The sequence below is a fragment of the Bubalus bubalis genome, chromosome X, assembly GCF_019923935.1.
Source record: "Bubalus bubalis isolate 160015118507 breed Murrah chromosome X, NDDB_SH_1, whole genome shotgun sequence".
Lineage (NCBI taxonomy): Eukaryota > Metazoa > Chordata > Mammalia > Artiodactyla > Bovidae > Bubalus > Bubalus bubalis.
The window spans coordinates 41,264,437-41,273,669 of NC_059181.1; the positions used below are offsets into that span (position 1 = coordinate 41,264,437).

A 9,233-nucleotide genomic window follows, 5' to 3' on the forward strand; every position below is an offset into this window, starting at 1 on the left:
GAATGAGACAGGGAACAAACCAGAAAAGAAAAATCCCCAAATCTAAGGTTATATTTTCATTTTAATATAGTCAAAATGTGTAGGCAGGCAATTATTTTTGAAACATATTCACTTGGTGAAGCTGTTCAAATAAAATCTATATACTTTTAATTATAAATTGAACAGAAAGGGTTTTGTGTATCTCTAAGTTTAGAATCAGAGTTTTATGTTCTTGATGCAGGTAGGTTTGAATGCTAGAATGTGCCCAATCTGAGATCTCATGGGCCCCCATAACGTGTCTTGAGGTGGTATTAAGGCAAGGTGAATCTGATAATGGCCTAGTCGTGATACTCTAGTCCTAGGAAAACATGAGACTTTTCTTAGAATCTCTTGTTTTCTGGATATATTGCTAAGAATTCTCTTATGGCACACTTTATCCAGTCAAATGGATTGCTTCTCTTTTTCCCCACCATCCCCAGGGCCAGGTTCTGGCTAATGAACACTTGAATAGGAGTCACTCACTGGGTGACCCACTTGGGTAGGCTTTTAGCTTTCTCTTTCTCTTTCTTCTGGCAGGTGAATAATTGGAGAGTGAGGGCATGATCAGGCTGGCTGACACTTGACTTTGATGGACTGGTCTACAGAGGTCTTCAAAGTTTCTCTAGAGTCTCATCTCAAATGTGACATTTACAGGTTTTATAAGTAGTAGTGTTTTTTTAAATTGTGAGTGGTGATCCATTAATATGTCATGAAGTGGATTTAGTGCTATTGACAAAGACAAAAATAAGATAAATAGAATAAAAATGTCAGTGTTCATTGTGCATAATAAGGTTAAGTATTGTTTCCTGAAGCTTCATTTGTAGATAAACCTGTATGTCTTGGGTTATGATGTAGAATGTATGTTTTACTCCAATTTGTGGTTAAAAAGAAAGTTTGAGAAACACTGCCCTAGAGTGTAGGGGCTGAGAATGTGGCCTCTGTAGTTAAAAGGCTTATGGAGAAGAATCTCAGCTCCATAATTATCAGCTGCCTTACTATGGGCCAGTTTTATATCCTCTTTGAGTCTCAGATTCCTCATCTATAAAGTGGGATAAAGATAGATTCTGACTCAAAGGGTTATGTTTGTTGAGAGGATTAAAGCCTTGACTACAATGCCTGACACACAATAGGTAGCAATTGTTATGATTATCTATGAAAATTGGTTGTTAATTTGTCATGAGGGTGTGTGGCAGGAGAGTGTAATTAAAATGAGTCATATGAGCCTGTTCCCAGTGTAGTAAATGAGTTTGAGTCCTCCGTAAGGAGTTGAGTTCTTTAGCCTCTGTATTCACTGTTGGTCTTCTATCTGAAATGATGTCTGATATCCTATTTTGAATCACTTGTTTGAAAATCAAGACATCCTCACTAAGAAATAATTCTTAGGATTTTCAGAAGAGCATAAATTGTACTTTGATTTCTATTTACCTTTCCCAAAGGAATAAAATTAAGAGTAATATATACAGTGATTGGATAGGGTTGCACCCTTCCCAAAGCCTCCTGGTATGGGACGTGCAGGGCTGTGCCCCTCTTGCTTCTTATAAGGTCTACTTGTTGAAGTCAGCTTTCTGCTGCTAGGAATTAATTTTTTCAGGCTGTGCTTCTAGTAAACTCATTTGCATTACACTGTTCTAGGGGTGCTTAACACATTTATTAGTCATTTATTTAGGGCTAATATTTTTTGGTAATGGTTGTGTTAATTTTTTGAAACAGATTTATTAAAGCACAATTTACATACCCTGAGTTAACGCAAGTATACAATTCAGTGATTCTTGAATGAACAATTCAATGATTATTGATTTTATAGAGTTGACTAACCATCACCACAATCCAATTTTAGAACATTTCCATCACCCCCAAAAGACCCCTCATGTCCATTTGTAACTTCCCAGGCAACCATTAATATAACTTTCTGTATTTATAGATTTGCCTTTTCTGGACATTTCATTAGAAGGAAATCATACAGTGTATGGTCTTTTGGGTCCGGCTTCTTTCACTTAACATAATGTTTTTTGAAATTGAGCCACATTGTAGCATTTATAAGTACTTCATTACTTTTTATTACCTGATAGGGTTCTAGTGTGTGGATATGCACTTGTTTTTCCATTCCTGTTGATAGATATTTTATTGCTTCCATCTCTTGCCCACTATGAATAATGGTGCCATGAACATGCATGTACAAGTCGCTGTATGGATATATGTTTTTATTTCTCTTGGATAAACAGTCAGAAGTAGAATTGATGGGTCATATGCTAAAATTATGTTCAGACTTTTAAAGAAATTGCCAAACTCTCTTCCAAAGTATTTATACCATTTTAAATTCCCATCAGCAAAGTAAGAGTCTAGTTTCTGTATATCCTTGCCAACTCTTACTACTGTCTATCTTTTTCTGATGATAACCATTCTAGTGGGTGTGAAATGGTAGCTCATTGTAGTTATAATTTGAATTTCACTAATGAATAATGACTTTGAGCGTCTCTGTACATATTATTAGTTATTTATATATTTCTTTCCTGAAACATTCATTCAAAACTTTTGCCAAAAATTTAACTGGGTTGTTTGTCTTTTGTTGTTGTGTTGTAAGACTTCTATATATACTCTGGGTACAAATCTTTTATCAGATATATAATTTGCCCAATATTTGATCTCAGTTTGTGGTTTGTCTTTTAATTTTCTTAAAAGTACTTTTTGAAGAGCAAAGTTTTACATTTTTATAAAGTGCAATTTATCATTTTTCTTCTATTGGTTGTATTTTTGATGTGGTAGCTAAGAATTCTTGGCCTTACTTGAGGTCATAAAAATCTTTTCCTGTTTTTTCTTCAGAAAGTTTTATACTTTTAGCTCTTAAATTTGTACTGTGAGTTAATTTTTTGTGTATAACATGAGGAAAGCATCTAAATTAATCTTTTTCCATATGGATATCCAGTTGTCCCAGTGACATTTGTTGTAAAGGTTTTCATTTCTCTGTAACATTCCATTGACACATGGAGGTCTAAGAAATAATACAGTGCGGTCCCTGGTACACTTTGCCTAGTTTTCTCCAATGGTAGCATTTTGCAAGGGCTTCCCTGGTAGCTCAGCTGGTAAAAAATCCTCTTGCAATGTAGAAAACCCTGGTTCGATTCCTGGGTTGGAAAGATCCTCTGGAGAAGGGATAGGCTACCCACTCCAGTTATTCTTGGGCTTCCCTTGTGTGGCTCAGCTGGTAAAGATCTGCCTGCAATGTGGGAGACCCTGGTTTGATTTCTGGGTCAGGAAGTTCACCTGTAGAAGGGATAGGCTACCCACTCCAGTATTCTTGGGCTTCCCTTGTGGCTCAGACGGTAAAGAACCCACCTGCCATGTGGGAAACCTGGGTTTGATCCCTGGGCTGGGAAGATCCCCTGGAGGAGGGCATGGCAACCTACTCCCATATTCTTGCCTGGAGAATCCCCATGGACAGAGGAGCCTAGAGGCTGCAGTCCATGGGGCTGCAAAGAGTCAGACACAGCTAAGTGACTAAGTACAGCACAGCACAGCGTTTTGCAAAACTAAGTTGTAATAATGTAACCTCCATATTGACATTGATAAGATCCACAGCTCTTAGTCAGATTTTCCTAGTTTTATTTATACTCATTTGTGTGTGTGTGTGTGTGTGTGTGTGTGTGTGTGGTGTGTGTGTGTAGGGGGTGGAGTGGAAGGCTGTGGGTTTTTAATACAATTTCATCACCTTTCAAGGTACTGAGCAGTTCCAACACTACAAGATCGCTCCTGTTGCTCTCTTATAATCACTCCCATTTCCCTGCCACCACCACCCTTGCCCCTCCCTGACCCTTGGCAAACACTAAATTGACCTCTATTTGTAAAATTTTGTCATTTCAAAAATGTTATGTAAAGAGAACCATGCATTATGTAATAATTCAGGATTGGGCTTTTCACTCAAAAAAATATGGAACACTATGAATTTGCATATCATCCTTGCACAGGGGCCAGGCTAATCTTTTCCATCTCATTGCCATTTTTGTGTATGTGATGCCAAAGTGCACATAATAATTTATTTTTAATGTAGGTTTTAATGTATTTGTATCATATCTCTCAATTTTTATTTATTCGCTGTGTATCATGTCTTTTTGTTCCTGTATTCCTTCTTTACTACCTTTTTTGTATTAAATAATTTTTTTCTGGTGTACTCTTTAAATGCCTTTGTTTTTTGTTTTTAATTATATTTTTGGAATGATTTCCTTAGTGGTTCTTCTGGAGGAATTACAATATGCTTCTTAACTAAAAGCAATCTATTTCAGATAATTCTAACTTCATTTCAGTAAAATATAGAAGCTGCTCCAATATAGCTCTATTCCCTCTCCCCCCCTCTGTGATATTATTGTCTTATATATTGCTTCTTTATATGCTATATTCCTCCAATTATAACTATTCTTTATGCAGTCCTTTTTTAAATATGTTGAGAAGAAAAGAGAAAAACTCTCTTTATACTATCTCTTTTATTGAACTACATTATTACCTTTACTCATGCTCTTTATTTCTTTGTGTGGCTATGAATTACTGTCTAGTGCCATTTCTTTTCAGCCTGAAGAATTTCCTTTAGTATTCTTTATAAGGCAAATCATCTTTATCTTGGAATGTCTTTATTTTACATTCATTTTTGAAATATAGTTTTGCCAGATATGGGATTCTTGATTGATTTTTTTCTTCTTTCAATACGTCAAGTATGGGCTTCCCTGGTGGCTCAGTGGTAAAGAATTCTCCTGTCAATGCAGAAGGTGAGGGTTCAATCCCTAGGTCAGGAAGATCCCCTGGGGAAAGAATGACAACTCACTTCAGTATTCTTGCCTGGGAAATCCCACAAACAGAGTAGCCTGGGGGCTACAGTCCACAGGGTCACAAAAGATTTGGACATGACTTACTGACTAAACAACAACAACTTTGAACATTTCACCCTACTGCTTTCTGGGCTTTCACCATTTTTGATGTTAAACTATTGAGTCCCCTTCCCATTGTATGTGATGGATTATTTTTGTCTTGCTACTTTATATTTTCTCTTTTTTTTTTTTTTTTTTTTGGCTTTCAGCACTTTGACTATGCTGTCTCTGTGTGGATTTTTTTTCCCTCTGTTTGGAGTTCATTTAGCTTTTTGAATGTGTAGATTAATGTTTTTGATCAAGGAATGCAGAATTCCAGAGAATAGCAAGGAGAGATAAGAAAGCTTTCTTAAGTGAACAGTCCAAAGAAATAGAGGAAAACAATAGAATGGGAAAGACTAGCGATCTCTTCAAGAAAATTGGAGATGCCAAGGCAACATTTCATGCAAAGATGGGCACAATAAAGGACAGAAACAGCAAGGACATAACAGAAGCAGAAGAGATGAAGAAGAGGAAGCAGGAATACACAGAACTATACAAAAAAGGTCATTATGACCCAGATAACCATGATGGTGTGGTCACTTGCCTGGAGCCAGACATCATGGAGTGTGAAGTCAAGTGGGCCTTGGGAAGCCTAACTATGAACAAAGCTAGTGGAGTTGATGGAATTCCGGCTGAGCTATTTCATATCCTAAAAGATAATGCTGTGAAAGTGCTGCACTCAGTATGCCAGCAAATTTGGAAAATTCAGCAATGGCCACAGGACTGGAAAAGGTCAGTTTTCATTCCAATCCAAAAGAAAGACAATGCCAAAGAATGTTCAGAGTACTGTACAATTGCACTCATTTCACACGCTAGCAGGGTGATGCTCAAAATCCTTCAAGCTAGGCTTCAACAATATGTCAGCCAAGAACTTCCAAATGTACAAGCTGGATTTAGAAAAGGCAGAGGAACTAGAGATCAAATTGCCAACATCTGTTGGATCATCAAAAAAGCAAGGGAATTAAAAAAAATTACTTGTGCTTCACTGACTATGTGAAAGCCTCTGACTGTGTGGATCACAACAAACTGTGGAAAATTCTTAAAGAGATGGAAATACCAAAGCACCTTACCTGCCCCCTGAGAAACCTGTATGCAGGTCAAGAAGCAACAGTTAGAACTGGTCATGGAACAATGGACTGGTTCAAAATTGGGAAAGGAGGATGTCAAGGCTGTATATTGTCACCCTGCTTATTTAACTTCTATGTAAAGTACATCATGTGAAATGCCAGGCTGGATGAATTACAAGCTGGAATCAAGATTGCTGGGAGAAATATGAATAAGCTCAGATGTGCAGATAATACCAATCTAATGGCAGAAAACAAAGAGGAACTTAAGAGCCTCTTGATGAGGGTGAAAGAGGAGAGTGAAAAAGCTGGCTTAAAGCTCAGCATTCAAAAAACGAAGAACATGGCATGCAGTCCCATCACTTCATGGCAAATAGAAGGGGAAAAAATAGAAACAGTGGCAGATTTTGTTTTTTTTGGGCTCCGAAATCACTGTGGATGATGACTCCAGCCACGAAATTAAAAGATGCTTACTCCTTGGAAGAAAAGCTATGACAAGCATAGACAGCATATTAAAAAGCAGAGACATCACTTGCTGACAGAGGTCTGTATAGTCAAAGCTATGGTTTTTCCATTAATCATGTACTGATGTGAGAGTTGGACCATAAAGAAGGCTGAATGCTGAAGGATTGATGCTTTTGAATTGTGGTGCTGGAGAAGACTCTTTGGACAGCAAGGAGATCAAACCATTCAATCCTAAAGGAAATCAACCCTAAATATTCACTGGAAAGATGGATGCTGAAGCTGAAGCGCCAATACTTTGTGCACCTGATGTGAAGAGCCAATTCATTGCAAAAGACCCTGATGCTGGGAAAGATTGAGGCAGGAGGAGAAAGGGATGACAGGATGAGATGGTTGGATGACATCACTGACTCAATGGACATGTATTTGAGCAAGCTCCAGGAGATGGTGAAGGACAGGGAAGTGTGGCCTGCTGCAGTCCATGGGGTTGCAAAGAGTTGGACATGAGTTAGTGAGTGAACAACAAGTATTTTTAGCCATTATGTCTTCAAATGTTTCTTTCTGTCCCTTTTTGTTTCTCTTCTTGAACTCCAGGAACACATATGTCAGTACACTTTATGATGTGTCTCAGATCTCTCAGATAAGATCAGATCAGATCAGTCACTCAGTCGTGTCCGACTCTTTGTGACCCCATGAATCGCAGCACGCCAGGCCTCCCTGTCCATCACCAACTCCCGGAGTTCACCCAGACTCACGTCCATCGAGTCAGTGATGCCATCCAGCCATCTCATCCTCTGTCGTCGCCTTCTCCTCCTGCCTCCAATCCCTCCCAGCATCAGAGTCTTTTCCAATGAGTCAACTCTTCGCATGAGGTGGCCAAAGCCCTGGAGTTTCAGCTTTAGCATCATTCCTTCCAAAGAAATCCCAGGGCTGATCTCCTTCAGAATGGACTGGCTGGATCTCCTTGCAGTCCAAGGGACTCTCAAGAGTCTTCTCCAACACCACAAATTTTGCTAAAATTTCTTCAGTACATTTTCTTTCTGTTCTTTGGACTGGACAATTTCCATTGATTTACCTTCAAGTTTGCTGATTCTTTCTTCTGCCAGTTTAAATGTTTGAATCCCTGAAATGAGTGAATTTCTTATTTCAGTTATTGTAGTTTTAAACTCTAGAATTTGAAAACAGTCCTTTAAAAATAATTTTTGTCTCTTTATTGATATTCTGTATTTGATGAGTCATTATTGTTATTTTTCCTTTTAATTTTTTAAACATCATTTTCTTTAGTTCTTAGAACATATTTGTAATACCTGCTTTGAATTCTTTGTCTGGTAAGTCCATCATCTAAGATCTTTCAGAGATAGTTTCTATTGCCTGTCTTTTCTTGTGTATGGGTCACACTGTCCTGTTTTTGTTTTGTGCTTGCCTTTTTGTTGAAAACTGGACATTTTCAATAATGTATGGTAGCATCTCTGGATTCTTATTATCCTCTCCCCTGGGTTTGTTTTTGCTGTTTTTGTTTTTTGTTTATTTATTTAGCAATGTGCCTGAACTAAATATATTTCCCTAGTAGTGTGCAATCACTGATGTGTATACTCAATATATTAAGAAAATAATTCTTTTTCCAGTTTTTTAAGGAATCTCCACACTGTTCTCTGTTGTGGCTGTACTAGTTTGCATTCCCACCAACAGTGTAAGAGGGTTCCCTTTTCTCCACACCCTCTCCAGCATTTATTGTTTGTAGACTTTTGGATAGCAGCCATTCTGACTGGCGTGAGATGGTACCTCATTGTGGTTTTGATTTGCATTTCCCTGATAATGAGTGATGTTGAGCGTCTTTTCATGTGTTAGTCATCTGTATGTCTTCTTTGGAAATAGAACTGCCATACAACCCAGCAATCCCACTGCTGGGCATAAACACCGAGGAAACCAGAGTTGAAAGAGACACATGTACCCCAATGTTCATCGCAGCACTGTTTACAATAGCCAGGACATGGAAGCAACCTAGACATCCATCAACAGACGAATGGATAAGAAAGCTGTGGTACATATACACAATGGAATATTACTCAGCTATTAAAAAGAATGCATTTGAATCAGTTCTAATGAGGTGGATGAAACTGGAGCCTATTATACAGAGTGAAGTAAGTCACAAAGAAAAACACCAATACCATATATTAATGCATGTATATGGAATTTAGAAAGATGGTAACAATGACCCCATATGTGAGACAGCAAAAGAGACACAGATGTAAAGAACAGCCTTTTGGACTCTGTGGGAGAAGGCTAGGGTGGGATGATTTGAGAGAACAGCATTGAAACATGTATATTATCATATGTGAAATAGATCAACAGTTCAGATTCGACACATGATACAGGGTGCTCAGGGCTGGTGCACTGGGATGACCCTGAGGGATGGGATGGGGAGGGAGGTGGGAGGGGGGTTCAGGATGGGGAACACATATACACCCATGGCTGATTCATGTCAATGTATGGCAAAAACCACTACAATATTGTAATTAGCCTCCAATTAAAATAAATAAATTAATTAAAAAAACAAAAAAATTCTTTTTAAAAATTGAGATATAACTAACATGTAAAATTAGTGTCAAGTGTACAACATAATTATTTGATATTTGTATATATTTTGAAGTGATCATTATAATAAGTCTGGTTAATTAACATCACCATACATACATAGTTACAATGTTTTTTCTTGTGATGAGGACCGTTACTGCCTTAGCAACTTTCAAATATTCTGTACAGTATTATTAACCATAGTAACAATGCTGTATAT

The 9,233-nt window shown here is 37.8% G+C and overlaps 1 non-coding gene across 1 annotated transcript; it reads right to left on the bottom strand.

Annotated features, from left to right (window-relative positions):
- Window positions 1-3,935: 3,935 nt before the first annotated feature.
- On the bottom strand, window positions 3,936-4,040 carry LOC112582394. The gene has a single exon (XR_003106933.1). It is a non-coding gene; the product is annotated as a U6 spliceosomal RNA (small nuclear RNA).
- Between the last annotated feature and the right edge of the window lie 5,193 nt (window positions 4,041-9,233).